This window comes from Thermobia domestica, chromosome 7 (genome assembly GCF_964235325.1).
Source record: "Thermobia domestica chromosome 7, izTheDome1.hap1.1, whole genome shotgun sequence".
NCBI lineage: Eukaryota > Metazoa > Arthropoda > Insecta > Zygentoma > Lepismatidae > Thermobia > Thermobia domestica.
In genome coordinates, this window is record NC_137460.1 from 48137753 (window position 1) to 48155636 (window position 17884).

Consider the following 17884-nt stretch of genomic DNA (forward strand, 5'->3'; position numbering starts at 1 on the left):
TATGTTTCAGCCGCCTGTTCAGTATGCACACAATATCTACGGTGGGAAAGATTAATGGCTTTGTGATAACTGCATTTCTTTACGTACTTTTTCTTATTAATGCAAGCATTGCAAGATCAAAAAAAATTCTTTGACCATTTTCCACTCAGGTAGATCTTGTTAATAAGTGAAATCAGTACTTTTATTGCATTGTTTCATAATCCGTTGAACAAATTTGCTGATATGCCGTCGCCTTGAGTGGTCTTTCCTTGCTCGCATATCTTTGATGGCTTGCATTACTTCACTTTTCAATATACTACGTTCTTTTTCTTCATCATCCATCTTTTTTCTCCTCTTCGACCACAATAACTCTTGGGCGGCATCCATCTCTTTCTCCTCTTGGGGGTCCACCATTTGTAGTCACTTAATGAACCAGTATTATTCTAAACTCGATAAAACGATAAGTAATTTTTAATTACTGCCGCCTATATTTCAGCAAAAACAATAAAACTAAATTGTTTTGATAAGAAAACAGAGAGTTCAAGATTTCAGATGTAGTGAAAGATCAAATTTTTAAGGTACACAGTGACGACGCCAGAGGGGGGGCAAGGGGGGCGAGCGCCCCCCTAGTAGCTACTTCTGCCCTCCTGACTGCCACCTAGACTGCCCCCCCAGACCCCTACAATCTTTAAACTTTCTACATGTAGTATTTTATATCAGTATCATAACCAATCTCATTGTCAAATTGTAGTCTACTTTCCATGCATTTACTATGTGGCAGGTTAGTCCTCAAGCTTTCTTCTTTGAGCGTCTGGTTATGCATGCATATTTCTGATTTCTAATTTAGCGCCTTATGAGGTAAATTTTAGTTATATTTCTTTCTTATGATTTTTAATTATTGTGCCTAGCGAACAATACTAAATTTGGTTGATTTGTTTTCTTCTTATTGGATCAACTTCGATTGGAAACAAAAGAAAGGTAAAACCAGTTACGTAACTTGTTTGTATTTATCCATGTTTTAAGTCTTCAGTTTCATATTTTGTTTTATTTAAAGGTTCAATACCGGTACTTCTTTTTTCTAAAACATCATTCTCGGCTTTCAATATTCAGAGGATGTGCTTATAACAGCTTAGTTTGCAACTATCAGAGCTTAATTTTTTGAAGGGGATAAAAAGAGTTGTGTTTTCCCTTCCTGCAAATGATAATAAATTTATGGAATTAAATTGATTCCCAATAAAACGTATTGTCAGAGTGCTAATCTTTAGTTAGTAATTGGTTTATACTAGTGCTCCCTTACTTATTTAGTTTCAAAGTACTGACGTGACATTTATCATATTGACTAGGAACTGCTGAAAAATTCATAGCCCAACCCAGAAGGAGTGCACGTGAAATGGTGAAATTTTACTTCTTCTACACTTTCCCCGAGAGTCAATATACTATCTTATACAGTGCTCCAGTTTTTGCAGAAAAGTTAAAAAATCTGAAGATTCACAAGTGTTCGTAGCACTACCCCTATCAGATCTAAAATGACGTCCTTTTAAGTGTTATTTAAGTTTGGGAAATAAGTACACGTAATAGTTATACGGAGCTAAATCTGAGGAATAAGAATGGTTATCTAGACACTGAAATCCTAAATTATGCAATGTCAGTTGTGTTCGCAGGGACTTAATGGACAGGTGTATTCTCCTGAAGAAACAGAATTCCTTTCTTTTCATTTTCCGCGGCGTTGAACTTAGAATTTTTCTTTCAGTTTTGTAAGTAATGTAGAGATTCTGGTTTAAATTATTGACCGTTGCGGAGGTAGTCTATGAGTACGAAACCATACTTATCCCAGAAGAATGTTGCAAACAGTTTCTCAACCTACTTCTGTGTCTTGAACTTCTTGGGGCGAGGGAGAAATGAGTGCTACTACTCCATTGACTGTTGTTTCGTTTCAGGATCATAGTGGTAGAACCATATTTCGTCTATGGTTACTATTCGTGAGCGAAATTGATCAGCATTACGGTCAAATTGGAAGAAGACTTCTCTTAATGCCGTCACTCTTTTATTCTTCTGACAGATTTTTTTTGGGGGGGGAACCCATTATGCCGAGAACTTGCGCATACCCAAGCCATTCTGAATTATGCTACCGACGCGTTCAAAAGAAATGCTCACAATCTCTGACAAGTTTTGTTGAGAAGGTAAGAAGTGAGAAAGCGGGGTGCAGCCAGACCTTAAACTATAATATAGTGAGTTTACTATACACTTTAAAAACTATATAAATAATAGCTTAAATTATTTTTGTCACTCAAAAACTGAGGTGGCCCAGGCCCTCCGGCCCAGGGCTATATCCACCACTGGCTGAAATGCTGCAATTTTCAAGAATAATGTCACAAATTGCATCCGTGATTTCGGGAAGAGTCATTGCTTTTAATCATCCTGGATGTAAAGCATAATTTGTTGAGAAATGCTACGTTTATACTAAGCCACTTACTTCTTCACCACTATATATAACGGAGGAGAGTCCCGTGGTGTTTCACTGATTTCCTAATTAATTTACTTCGGTGACTTTCCTTGGTGGAACAAAAATGTTATAACAGTTAGGATCTGGATGTTTGTGAAATTATGTTTGGGCACACACAATCGCTTCAGAGGCCTGAGAAACAATAAGAATTTCATTATGAATGTGAAAATTTGTATTTGTACATACAAAGATATGTTTTACTAAACTACGGTTTCAATTTTCTACCTAGTACCTACACTCCTTTTGGATTGCACTACGACATTTTCAGCAGCTCCTCGTAAATTCTGTTTCTCTCTCTCTCTCTCTCTCTCTATATATATATATATATATATATATATATATATAGAGAGAGAGAGAGAGATACGTAGCATTGTAGTACTAGATGCATGTGTTACTTGTTACATACGCGAAAGTAATTCAATTTATGTTTAGGCTTCAAAAATTTCATTGAAAAATATTTCATGTGCAGACGTTACTTATTTGTTAGTTACAAATTTTATTTGAAAAAAGTTTAATTTATAATCATATAGGTCTAATATAAAAACAGCAACGAAATACACAATGTAATGTAAAATAAGTCAAACGTAATAAATATGTCATTTTTGGTATGGCAAATAGCCGTCCTCCGAAAATGTATCTGCCCCTCCTTTGCCCCCCTAAGAACTTAAATCTGGCGTCGTCACTGAAGGTACATCAACCATTTCTCTTCTAGAGCAACCTTGGTTTTCTTAAGAAAGTATAGAAATGTCTGTTGAGTTACAAACTTTGCTGGGGAAGTTCGGACCCGTTGGACCAACCCTGTGGATGCGTCTCTGATCTCAACCCCTTGTCTTAATGTTCTGGCGACGGTCCTGACAATGTGTCTCATCTTTGAACTTTTTCATCCATCATATGGTTGTAATAGTGTAAAATTGATTGTTCAGAGCAACGATGGCTCCTGGTGGTCACGGAGCCAGAAAATTCCCCTTCCCCAGAACTGTATATGCCATCATGCTCAATGTATACTTCCAGTATTTTCGTAATATTACATGGCCAGCTAAAATTCCCCCGAGAAAATCTTCTGAAATCATCACTGTTTGAGAGTAGCTGAATAAAAGTAACTATGAACAAGGTAAAAAAGGAAAAAAAAACTGCTCACTTTTGAAACTGTTGAGTGCTAATCACCGAAAATTCGCAATCTATACGTTAACATTTATAAGAGCTGTGATAAAATTATTTTTGGATGCATCTAAGAAAAGGCAAAACATACATTTTCGAATTTTTGTTATATATGCTAGTTTTAGAGCGATCTAAACTTAAGGTGGATCACTAGGTGTTCTAGGTGCTATGCTAAACGCTGCTTGAATAGTGTGGCGTTGCCAGATAGTGTCGAGTGTTTACTGATGCCCGATAATAAAGGGAGTAATCATGGAATTCTGCTTAGATACTTACTGGAGAAAATAGTTTTCGACCTTTAGCGCGATTCCGCTTCTCAAACTACAACGCTAGAATCCAGGAATTTTCTTATTGTGACTACTATAATAAAGATACAAATTTGGCAACAACGCATTATGGCGTTCTGCGCAAGTTTCGTCTGAAAATCTATTTCCTTAAATGTAAATTAATATTTAAATAAAATATGAAACATAACACGTAAAACGGTCAAACAATATATCTATTTCGTGATAAGATTGTTACCCTAAAATATTTTACACATATAAATAAAAAAAATCATAAAACGGAGCACTTCTAGCAAGATCTACCAGCAAGTGCCATCTTGTGTGCTCATTGTAAAACGAATTTAATATTTTTCTTTTATTCGTTACATTTTTCGGTATCAGGAATCACAACCAAATGAATCAGAGTCTTGTGTTGTACCTAAAACAATACTCTATTCTGTAGTACAATATTTATAATATGTATCGTTTCGTTGCGCAGTAGTTAAGGGAATGAGCTAAAATATGTACTGACTTACGGGTGGTGATCCACCTTAAAATAATGATTTTACACATTGCAAATAGACGTTGTAGAATTATAAATTCTCTTTTTAAATCGTTAACATTAAAGTTGACGGATAAAGTAATGAATTCAAATTGAATTCTAATCTCTGAAAGATTTTTCGCCATTCTTCATTAGTCAAAAAAAAAAAAAGAAAAAGAAAAAGAAAAAAGAAAGAAAAAGAAAAAGAAAAATACGGTACGATTAGCATAAAATCATTGAAGTGCGAAGACACGGTGTGTAGTAGAACAATCTGAAAATAGTGGTACATGGCGATGAAGGCCTATCAATAGCAGAAAGGGGGAGAAATATTTCAAATGATTGATGGCTTTTCATGTTAAAACTTGCCAATAGAACAGGATATAAATGGCCAACGACGTGATTAATAGTATGCATCATTAAAAAGCAAGTCATTTGTCAGCGACAGGTGATGGTTATGATGGGGGGGGGGAAATTCTCGTGTTACATACTTCATTCTCTTTTTATCTTCCTCTGAAATGAGTTCTTATTTTGAGATTCGCAGATTTCTTTCTTCGATATATACTATATATACCTTTTATATTCTCCGTGTGCAAGTACGTGTAGTGTTTCTGACGGGGGATTTATACAGTCTGTTGATTGCATTCATGTACAAACTTTATGCATAAAACAAAACTTTGGGCGGGTCATTACTTGTGTATTGAGTTTTAAAATTACTGATAAATCTGGCTGACAACCTCAATTTTGCATCAACACCCATGCTCACTGAACAGTATTTACCACATGCGGTATATTATTTTTATTCTATTTTAACCAATTAATTTAAATGAGGAATTATTTAATTTAGGATTTAGGGATTAGATTTCTGGGCTTTCGGCATCTATGGCCATGTTAGTTCATCACATATGAGGTATGACATCTCTGGGCGATCACACTATCCGAGGAAAGAAGATATTGGGGAAGGAAAGGAAGCGGGCTGCGACCTATATATTAGGTACCACTCCAGCATTTGCCTGGTGTGAATGAGGAAAACCGCATTCAGGTTGGCTGGCCTGAAAAGCTTTTTACACTTTTTCGTCCGAGTGTCCCAACTATGTTTTCTTTGCAATGAACTGAAATGATTTTTACAGATGTCTTTTTCAAGTTTAGTTAAATATTTTTTGCGTTTTGGAAATGGATTTGCATTAAAGGGTAGAACGTTCACCTCTGGTGCGTGCTGTCCCTGGCTCGATCCCAGCTAGCACCAAGCGGGCTGTGTAATTATATATATATATATATATATATATATATATATATATATATATATATATATATATATAAACCACTGATCTGTATTAGGTTTAAATCTAAGTATGACTCCATTGATGCCATATTGAATACTAACTTACATGCGTCTCCATTTCACATTGTGGGGGCGCGGTGGCTCAGTGGAAGAGCGTTCACTTCCGGTACTTGGGGTCCGTGGTTCGATCCCAGCTCGCGCAGTGTGAACTTTGTGGTGGACAAACACCGTGCTCGTGGATTTTTTCGCGGTTCTCCCGTTTCCTCCCACTTTCTTCATTCCACCATTTCATTCATTTCTCATAATCATCGTCTTCTTTAGCCTATCCGGCATATTCGTGGGACGTAAAACTGAAAAAAATCATTTTTCATTTTTTTCCATTTCACATTGAGAGTCTCCTTGTGGATGAGTGGGTAATGAGTGTAATCTCGTGTGTGATATCCGCTAGGAGCACAATACCCAGTCAACCAACTCGGCTAAAGGTAATAATGCTATCTCTTTTAACCAGACACAGGTGCTATGCCTATAGAGGCAATTATAGTAAAGATGACTCTCTCTTCCACATCTTCATATTTCGGAACCCCGTTAAGTTAGAGACATCAAAGCTAGCTTTTCATTTAAAATAGTTAAACATGTGTTTGAGTGGTTTTAGATGTTTGACCTAGAACAGAAGGAAAAGGAATGTTGACATTTCAGTAAGATGCGCATATGAGGTGTTCGAATTTTATGCGAGTCTTCGACTTCAAATTAATTCTATTTATTTAAAATAGAATTCAGAAGGAAGAACACAAAATATTGCCCGTAGTAACATGTTGGGGCATTTGATAGATTATCCCATAAAGATGGAACTTTTGAAATGCTCGTTATTTCTGTTCGTTATTACACGACTTTCATCTGTTGCCTTTGTGATTAGTCAGCGCCATGATCGTCATTTGTTTTCTTTACGGGTAGGAAAGGAGCGCTTCAGGATTAGATGGAACAGCGGGTTGTCATAGTGAAAATTTATTACAAAAAAAAAAAAAAAAAGGTGAATGTTGTGCAAAAACTGTTCGCAAACTCCATGTAATGTTTGGTCAGCGTAATGCACCGAATATGTCGACTGTGATGACGTTGACCAAACACTCTGCAGAGTTTGCGAACAGTCTTTGCACAACATACACCATTTGTGCCATCAGTTTTCACTACGACAATCCGCTGTTCCATCTAGAAATGCTCCATTCCTACCCGTACAGAAAACAGATGATGATAATGCACTATTTGGAGATCCGTGAACAGTGTTTCTTTCAGAAACAATGTTCCTGGGGGACACACTTAGTATTCCTGGAGACACTAGGATACTATTCTATTTATTATTACATATTATACACGTATTACAGTAGAAACTCGATTAACCGTAACTCTTTTAACCGTCACTCTCTGTTATCCGTCACTGCTCCGGACAGTACTGTACTTTAAATGTGCCGTAATTGACGCCGTGCGCCGTGCAGAGCACGGAATAAAGTGTAAGTAAAATTTACTGAAATAGTCATGCGTCACTTCCGGTCATGCTAGTTTCCACACAAAAACTTGGTACAGTATGGATTTGAAACACTCAAGATGCCAGAAGTTAAATTCCAAACTGTTATGAATTATTTTCAAGACGGACATATATTAGTGTAACATGGAAGGAATACGGTTTACTCTGGTCCTGTTCAATCATTATAAGTACTATTCACTTGTATAAGATTATTTATTTCTTCCAGAAACTTTTAAATCTACTTACTGTAGAGGTTTGTAACGATATTTCTGTTATCCGTCTATTCGCTTAACCGTCATGGTCCCGGTCCCGGGGGTGACGGTTAATCGAATTTCTACTGTATTTTGGTCTGCTCCGGGGGAGGATGCCCCTAAAAAGCAAGTCTGGAAGAAACACTGTCCGTGAATACTAATCACAGATGAAACTACAACAGATGAAAATCGTGTAATAACGTTCAGTGCACAAACAGAAATGACGGGCATTTCAAAAGCTGCGTTCTTTATGAGACACTCTTTAGCTCTAGTCTATCATTAGTAGTTTGATAGGTATAGTTTATGATTTTATTTTGGATGTTTTTTATACATCATACTCTGTCAACACACTTTTCCATCTTTATCGGCATGTTCTTCACTAACAATCATAAATTTCTCTCTTAAAGTTCTTAATACAGCGTTCTAAACTCATACCATTATTATACATTTTCTACTTCATACCGAGCGAAGTAGCTCAAATGGTAGAGCGTTCGCTTCGCATTCGGGAGGTCGTGGATTCGATTCCCGCTGCCGACCATCCTGACTGGGATTTTTCCAGGGTTTTTCTCAGTTCTACCAGGCAAATGCCGTGATGGTACCTATTAAACAGGGCCTAGCCGATACCTTCCCAAATCCTTTCCATTGTTACTGTTTTTGTTAGATATGCAGTACAAAATGGCCTCTGAGCTGTATCTGGTGATTGTTGAAATAAATAAATAAATAAAATTCCAACTCTAAATCCCCACTATTGTGTGTTTTTCGACATTGAACTAAAACTAAACAATCAATCTAATAAGGAAGAAAAACAGAGAAAAGCCAGAACGAAAAAGGTAAATAAAAACAAACAATAACATAAAAGAAAAGTTTTGCTCTTTAATGCGGTATCAGGTCAGTTTATTCTCACTAATATTGCTTTGAAAAAAACTAGTGACGATATTAAATAAGAAATGGACAGCATTTTAACATTATGAACATCTGTCTCACGGTTAAAATTATGTTCCATTCATGAGCACAAAATTGCTAGATTTATAGCTATTTTAATTACACACATGCTGAGATATAGTATCCTGTGTTTTAATAATAAATAAACTCAACATTTCCTTGTTTTTTTAAAATAGTTATGACGCAATCATATTCGCACACAATATACACATGATGGCATATTGTTGATGGGAGCTATTACAGGTGGCTATTAAGTGCACATGTGGTCTTTATTACGCAAACATTACACTAAGCGAAAGAGGATAGCTATTTTTCATTTTGGAATGACAGGTTTAGACGTTCAGTTTTTCAAACATGTAAAAGCATGTTTCCTGTTCTAGAAATTAAACCATACACATATTTACGTGTTTATACTTATTATAATGTTATGCCTAAGTATGGGGAGAATTCACAAGAGTGTAGATTCACCTGTTCCTTTCCCCCCTCCAAAACAGCTTCGTAGCTCTACCTACATCAGTACACATTTTAAATAAAACTATACTTGTTTAGCAAAGAAATTTGTATAAGAAAATTGAAAGAGATTTATGTTTGTGACTCTTAATATCTTGCACCACACCACCGATCTCGATTTAAAAAAAAAAAAAAAAAAAGAAAAAGAAAAAAAGATTCAGACCTGGGATGGATTTCATCATTTTACTTTGATGGCACAACGTAGGAGAGGGGAAGGAGCAAAGATATATATATATATATATATATATATATATATATATATATATATATATATATATATATATATATATATATATAGAGAGAGAGAGAGAGAGAGAGAGAGAGAGAGAGACGAAGTTCGGGGTATTATGGAATACCATTTTTGTTTCGTTTGTAACTCAGTTAATAACTGCACATTGAAACAAAAAGGAAAACAAGTATACGCCTTACATATTTGGCTTTATTTGTGCGTATCTGGATAAAGATGTTTCGTTACAGGGATGGGCAAAATTTATAATATTTAAAGAAACAACTTTGGAGGGTAATATGAAATAGTCGGGTAATACGGAATACAAATGCTATATAGAAAAGAAATGAGTTTTCTGTTGAACATACAATTAATACAGTGACAATACAGGAAAATTCTGAATGCCAAGCCATAACTGAATGTGATTACTTACAAAAGTCACAAATACTGCTTCAGGATCAGCACAGTCATTGTGTGCTTACATTAAACATAATGAACGCTGGACCTAAGCTCACTCCTTGTATCTTCAGAAAATTTGCTGTAATAAAAAAATACACTTAGCATTGTGGCCACCATAAATGTACGTTTAATTGCCCAATACCGATAGATATTTTTGTAATCGGAATACCATACGGAATATTGAATATCATACTTTTCTTGCGGGTATTCCATATTGCCCTCCACGCCACCTTGGAAACGAAAGAGCTGTTAAACTCATTAGAAGGCGTATAGGATAATGACGTTTATCAAACTTCCACTCTGTATATCCAACGTCATAGTACACAAAGAATTGTTGTTCTATTACATTTCAATAGGAAAATACAGGTTGTAAAACACTTACCTGTAAAAGTTTTCACGAATAAGAAATCAGATTTTCACGTCTACCAACACAACGAATGTCACAATCACAAGGAGACTGACTGTAGAGTATCATGGGAACGTGAGGTAGTAGTGAGATAATGAGATATTCCATATTATCCAACTATTCCATAATACCCGAACTTTATATATATATATATATATATATATATATATATATATATATATATATATATAGATAGATAGATAGATAGATAGATAGATAGATAGATAGATAAGAAAAATGAACATGAAAGTGACTGTCTTCGTGACTTCATCACTGTTAAACCACCCTACCTATCTCGATCAAATTTTCAATATAAATGAGGTCCGAACCAGGCATGGTTTTCATTGTATCACTTTCATGGTGTAACTTAGGGGAGGGGGAGAGCTATTTAAAAGCGATCGAAAATGACCGATATTACTGTCGAATCTATAGTTTTCGGGGTCGCTGAGAAGATCAATGACAGTTTTCGATGCTGTTTAATCAAAATTCAGCCCTGCAACTTGGGGGGAAAAGGAGGGAAAGATACATAAAATTGATAAAAATGACCAATATTATTGTCGAATCCTTACTTTTGGGATCGCTGAGATGAAAAGTAATACTTTCTAAGCCGTGCCCCGCAACAAAGGTGAAGGGTATATATATATATATATATATATATATATATATATATATATATATATATATATATAATTGAAAATGACCAATATTGGTGCCGAATTCATAGTTTTTAAAGTCGCTCTGATGAACAATGACAATTCCAATACCAGTTAAATTCAAATTCAGCCACACAACATGGATAGGAGGGGGGGGGGAGAAATATTATGATGATCGAAAATGACCGATATCAGAGAGTGCTTTAGAAATAGTAAAAGTGACTGACTAACGGAACATATTACCATTTAAAAAAAAAAAAAACTAAGCGAAGCGGGTAATTGAAGCTAGTACTTAATATAGACTAAATATTTGACTTTACTCACCATTTATGCTCTTTTTTGTGATAAAAACAATCTAGTTTTATCATTGTTCGTGAAAATATAGGTGTCAGTATTTAAAAATTACTTATTTTCGGATAACACCAGTTTTATACCACATAAATATAGTGTCTAGTATTATTGGACCCTCTTCAACCCTTGGAAAGTTCGCAATAAATATTTCTGGGTGCGTGTCTGATGGGGAGACATATAGATTGGCTACGTCCGTCTCTCCGGCTGTCTGTTCACAGGTATCAAATGATAAGTTATAGCGAGAAGCGGTTTCTGAAAGCAATTCTATGTCTGAAGAATGGATTCCATCTCCTTTCAGCTGATAAGTTCAACAAAATCAAGGTTTCCGGTTTAAATATTCATAACCATAGAACACAAAATGGTGATAGATTGCGAACCAAACGTGTTTTCTTACGTAGAATCGATTGAGCGTCCCAAAAATTGGTTCCATCTTCACCTTTACTTCAACAGTAAAACAGAAGTTGTAGAAATGCATTACCACTTGTAACCTACCCAAGTTTCATAATAAAATAAAATATTGTAAAGGGAAAAATGTGAGATGAAACTCCGGCTTACTGGTAAGCTGGTTATTTCTCTCGGAGTTGGAAGCACTGCATAAGTAACCTTCAGTGGGTTGCGCGAGTTTCATGTCGTTCGGGATGACGTCACGTTGCAACCGAGGTTCTCGTAATAAGCAAAGAGCTCTTCGCAGCGTTATAAATGAGGTGAGTGGGATAGGTCCTTTGAAAATAAGAATGGGTCTTTAAAACATTTTCCCGTATAATTGAATATATCTTTATTAACTTCTTTAAATACTATAACTGACTTTGACTATGGTATTTATTCAGAATTTATCAGTATTACTTACTAAAAATTGTGTAAGAAAAGAAAAGAAAAGTAAAATAGTTAACCATACTGTTAACGTAAATGGTTTATGTAGGCAGACTTATGCCTCAGGTTAAAACTTGTTGATTCTTGTTTTTCTTGCAAGTTAGAATAAAGTCGCTAGTCAGGAATTTGAATATATTGAAATTACGGAAAATTTTCAGGCTAGTGGAGATATTAAATGAATTATAAATTTCTTAGATCCTTTTAAAAAGGAAAGAAAAAAAGAAATAGAATCGATGGAATTACAGTTGAGCTATTGCTCGTAATTCATGCGTATTGACCCATTTAAGATATCTTTTCCTCCCACATTTTCATTCCTATGGGAAGCCACTTGACAGTAGCTTTGAGTTCCATACATTTTGTTGTTCAATACATGAAATCATTGTAATGGTTCCTAAGTTTTATATTTGGATTTACTATTGGATGTAATACTTACTTCAGAAACATTTGTTACTTGAAAAAAAAAATCCTTTTTAGAAAAATAATTTGCTTGCTAACGGAGATTTCTATTAATGCTATTATTGCTTGTTAAAATAGTTAAATGTTTTCTATATTTGCATTTATATATCGCTTTTCGGATTTGTTATAATAAAATTTTTCATTTGTTAGAAAACTTTTTACATTTACAAGTAGTCGTAGAAATTGTAATAATTTTAATAGTGATATTTTGCATATAATATAAGCCTTTTCCAGTATTGAACCTCTCACTCCACGTTGTCATTATTTTCAGCCGGGGGGATTGGAATTCTCCTTTTAAAATTCTTATATTCTAAAGGGGGAAGTGAGGTGACGTCCGTTCTCGTAGGACTGTGGGTAGTGGGGGCTATTTAAAGGTTATATATGTGTCGTTCACCCGATACACACTTCCGGTTTCAATATTGGTCTCCTCAGAGCAAAAACTGTAAGAGTGTGAGAAATAGGCCTCTTATTAGACTGCTGTCCGAAAAATAACTTTATTTCGACTTTTGTCCATCTATTCAAACCAGAAGTGACGCAAGTATTACAATTTCCGATTTTAATACTGATTGCCACAGTGAAAAGCTAATAAATTAACTATCTCTATAGCTTATGAAACCCGGAAGTTCAATGTCGTGTTCACAAAAGATCTTCATCGACTTCTGTCCTTAGCCAACTGGATTCAGTTTATATTTTGCACTCTTATTTCTTCGAGATCCATCTTAACCCATTCGTGCCCAGAATTTCTCACTTGTATTTTGAAAAGTTTTCTTTCGCCTATTTGGTCCTAATAGTACTCTAAAATAGAAATTAGAATATTTTTTGAAAAATATTTATTTTTGGCTTGTTTTTCAGCCCGGCAACTTAAGTTGCCAAGAGGCACATACACATTCAAAAAGGGAAACATTTTGGAAAGTTACAATTTTGAGGGAGAAAATACACTGCAAAAACATAACTATTGAAATAAAATAAAATCCTTCCTTTACAAACCTTCAATCCTTCCTTCTAGAGTCTTTCAAATCAATCCATTTGAGTTTTTCTCCACAAAACATATTGTACCCAAAATCAGTGCTAACCTCGCGCCAATATATCATATGAAGAAAGTGCAACGATGCTATGACGAAACACACTCCAAAGTTACTTCACGGTTAAAACTAGCAATTTCAATCCATGAATTTCTGCGCTATGACGAAAAAGTGCCGTGGCAACTTACGTTGCCAAGGGGACGCAGTCCTCCTATCTGTGCCTAGGCCGTTTCCGGATTGGGCTTCGAGTTAAAACTTTGAAAGCGTTCCTATTTTCTTCCATTCTGGGTACATGACCTGTCCACCTGAGCCTCCTAGATTTGATGATCCTAACAATGTTGGGTATGTAGTTCCTCGTTATAAAGTTTCCGCCATTTCCTATTCCCTTTTCTCTTGGTTCCGAATATTCGTCTCAGGACTTTATTCTCAAATACTTTCAGTCTGCGTTCTTCCCTCAGAGTAAGCGACCATGTTTCTGTACCAGAGCAGTCTACCGAAAAATTTGTAGACTAAAATTCAATATTGGATCTCTATAGAACAAATACATCAGAACTAATATATTTTTTTCTATACATATTCTCAGTTCCAAGGATAAGTTCCACCTCCACCCTTGTTCCTCTATTGAAATCGGCAGAGTCTTAAAAAATATCACATATTAAGTCTCAGTCCCAGGGATAAACTCTACCTCCATCCTTGTTCCTCTATTAAAAGTGGGAAGCAATATATCCATCTTCTAAATTTAAAAAATGGATAAAATCTTAAGTTTAACGTCCCTCGCTTAGCCTATGCTCTGCAGAAGGATCATTAATCAAAATAATTGATTTTTAAGAGGTTGTAAATTTACGGTCGACTATGTATCGTTACCAATTGCTGATTACTCTGAACTAAAAAAGTAACCGTACCTAATAGGCACAATAAGTACAAAATGTTTCCATTGCACGTACATTTATTAGTGTAATGTTAAGTAACATTTCCCCTGCAATCTTAATACTTTCCTACGACTTATGTTATATTACATTTACATCACATTCTTTCCCGCTTAATTAAATCAGAATCCCTGAACAACTTGCGCCATCTTCTTAACCTCTATGTGGCGCTACACAAGAAGCAGATATTTGCTAACTCCTACAATTTTGAAACAATTGATGGAATGAAAATACGGGATGAAATGGGAGAACATACAGATACCGTATTGTCCAGCACATACTCACATGGCGTTTAATAGAAATAGGGACCTCTGCCACCAGAGTTGAACGCTTTGTCAATCTAAAATAAACTTTTTCTTTTAGTTTCCATTACTACCGAAGTCAACAGGGACACGAACACAGAAACATTACGTACATTTTCTTCAGAAGGACTCGAACCCCCAAATAGATTTCACCTCACGATCATTAGCCTAGTGCTTCAGACCCAGTGGCGGCGACCAAGGGCGCCCATGTTGTGGTTTCCAAGGGGGGGGGGGCAAGTATAAACGACATTCAAATATAGTTTCAAAGTTTGCTGTAACTATTCTAAAAATTCTGTTGGGTTTCCGATATTTCGAAGTACAATTTCTTCTAGGGGGCGAGGGCCCCACCTTTCCCCCTAATGGGCGCCCTTTGCGGCGACAATACCCCCACAGACTCCGTGATGTAGGTGGGTTTTTTAAACTTTATCAGGACTCAAATTATGAAGCTCAACTCTCATAGAACTTGATATTAATTCTATTCAGGAGGGCGAGGAAGGGGGGGGGGCAAATATAGTTTCGACACCACTGCTCAGACTACTTTATGACACCACATTGTCTACCACCAAGCCATCAGCGTTCCTACTTTCTGGTTTCAAAATTGGATCCTCATAATTCTGAAGTCTACTTTGTTTCCAGAATGTTGAACGAAAAACAGTTCCCCACATATGAACAACTGTTTGTATTCTCTTGTGAGCGAATTGGATTCTCTATATGTATTTCGAAATTAAAACGAATCACGTGGAAAGTGTGGTAGTTGTGTTGGTAATAAAATAGTATCCATTCAGAGGAAGAGTGAGAGCGAGAGAGAGAGAGAGAGAGAGAGGGGAGCCATCTAGTGGGGAAGAGAAGGTGCTATTGCAAGTAAATTGGCTTTAATATAATCCGAGTCTGATGCAGGTGCAACGAACTCAAACAAGTGGAAGAAAATGAAATTAGTTTCGTAGTCACAGATGCCTGGTAATTAAACATAGAAACTCGAGCTGGTAACATTACATTTACAAAATTTCCGTCAGAATGGATATATATATATATATGTATTGTTTTATTCCTGTGGTCTTTTAAGTACAGTTCGTAATGTTGCTCATTGAAAATGATATGATATCATACTCCATATTCATATATCATTAGTTCCAGCAATAGAAGCACTGTAAAGTGTTATGCGTGATCAATTCCATTCACTTCGCTCCTAACCTAATCATTTTTTGTTTTAGTGTATAACTGATATCTGAAAGGAGTTTGGGTTACCGAAATTCCTGTATATACTTACTCTGTTCAGTGTCCGACCTTCCGTCCGCCCGGGAGACAAAAGATCCTAACTGCTACTTTGATGGATCAGGATGAATTTTGACCGGATCTACAGTAGAAGGTCAAGAGTTAGGAGTCAAATTCGTTTATGGAAATTTTATTCGAACTGGAAGTGGCAGGCTGGTAGCCAGGTCAAAAATGTAGGGGGAGCCTGACTAAAGTTAGGGGGGCCCGATCCAACCATATTATAGTTGAGTGGTTGTCAAACTTGTTGTTACTGCGACCCACATTAAATAATGAAAAGTATTTTGTAACCCACCTATTACTATTCAAATATACATTGACATTCAAGGTAATGGTGGTGTATTTCAAAGCAATTACATTTTGTAAACCATATCTCTAATTTATCATTTCCTAAACTAAAAAAAGAAAAAGAAAGAAAAAATACATGATACACAAATAATAATTGAAAAGCAAAATCTTTGTGCTGCTATTCATAGAGATGTATGCGATGCTTGTCCTTGTTTTAGTTATTTATTAATAACTACATTGGTATCCACGCTGATCCTAGTTCAGGTGCAAGGAATTGAGACTTGCAGCCGGTTTTTGTATTTGTCTTGATCCCAACAATCGCTGGAAACTCAGTTTCACATAAATAGGAAGAACTAAACTGGAGTTGCATCTTCAAAGCTTCAGTAGAAAGTTGTGGATAGGTTTGTTCAATGGGAAGCCAAAACAATGCCAGCTTTTTAGGGTTGAAATTCATATGAAGTGAGCTATCTTGAGATATGTCTATTAGTTTCTCATCAGCCTTCACTGATATTCCAGTTGAAATGCCACTGAAAACGAATTTGCAATCCACTTTTGTTGCTTACACATATCTTCAAGGAAGCAACATTCAAAATTTTCTTTCACTGTCTCCAAATGTGTGGATATTCCAGAAATTACGGAATCGTCTGCGTTTACTTCATTTTTGATCACGAAAGTTTGAAATTTTTTGAGACAGTCATAATTGTGGTTTCCAACGTTACTCTTCCAGAAAACAGGCTTCCTCATGAAACCATCTCATCAACAAACGCTTCCAATTTCCATTTTCGGAATAATACTTCACAAGATATGTTTCTCCATCTAAATAAAATTTTCATAATTGAAAGAAAAATCTTCTCACGACCCATCTAAAAATAGCCCGCGACCCACCAATGGGTCGCGACCCACGCTTTGAGAAACACTGTTATGGTTCATCCGCCATATTATAGTTCATTTGCAAGCCTACAGTGAAAATTTTATGGGGGGCACGGCCCACCTAGACCCCCTTGTATACGGGCCTGGGGAGTGGTAGAAATTAACCACGTTCTGTTTCAACGTTAATTTTCATTTCATTTTCAGTTTAACGTCCCTTTCAGTGGCGAGGCTATATGAGACGTGGACCTAGAGCATAATGTGAATTCCGAACTACATGAGCTCTCGCGGGGAATCAATCTCGGGTCTCCCCCGCCAAAGCCGTGTACACTAGCCGCCTAGCCACAAGAGCTCTGTTTCAACATTAAATCACTACAGAGCCAAAACGGTAATACATGACGAGATGGTTTTCTATAAATCGATTAAACATCAAAAGAATACATTTATTTCCCATAGTTAACTCTTTTCTGAAACTGGTGGACAAACACCGTGCTCGTGGGTTTACTCGGGGTTCTCCCGTTTCCTCCCACTTTCTTCATTTCACTCATCTCTCATTATCATCGTCTTCTTTAGCCTAACCGGCATAACCGTGGGACGTTAAACTTAAAGATTTCATTTCATTTTCTTTTCTTTTCTGAAACCGGAAGTGTCAGAAACTCACTATTTCCTGTTTCAATATTGATCTACATAGACCCAAAAGGATGAGAGGCACCGACAAGCGGATTGTTAAAATCGATTTAGCGTTCTAAGAGTGGATACCAACTTTACTGTTGATCCTATATTCAAACTCCGGAAGTCGAGAAATGAACTACTTCCGGTTTTAACGTTAATCAATATAGAGTAATAGATG

The 17884-nt window shown here is 36.1% G+C and overlaps 1 protein-coding gene and 1 long non-coding RNA gene across 10 annotated transcripts in view; one reads left to right on the forward strand and one right to left on the reverse strand.

Annotated features, from left to right (window-relative positions):
• Nucleotides 1-17884, reverse strand: part of LOC145690064 (uncharacterized) — a 1134032-nt gene that overhangs the window by 374229 nt on the left and 741919 nt on the right. The window lies entirely within an intron of this gene.
• The window catches only part of LOC145690066 (uncharacterized), a 905981-nt gene continuing 899747 nt past the window's right edge, over nt 11651-17884 (forward strand). For all 8 annotated transcript variants that reach the window (XR_014132149.1, XR_014132163.1, XR_014132152.1 and 5 more), the window contains exon 1: nt 11651-11738. This is a non-coding gene — a long non-coding RNA (uncharacterized LOC145690066). The remainder of the gene's footprint in view (nt 11739-17884) is intronic.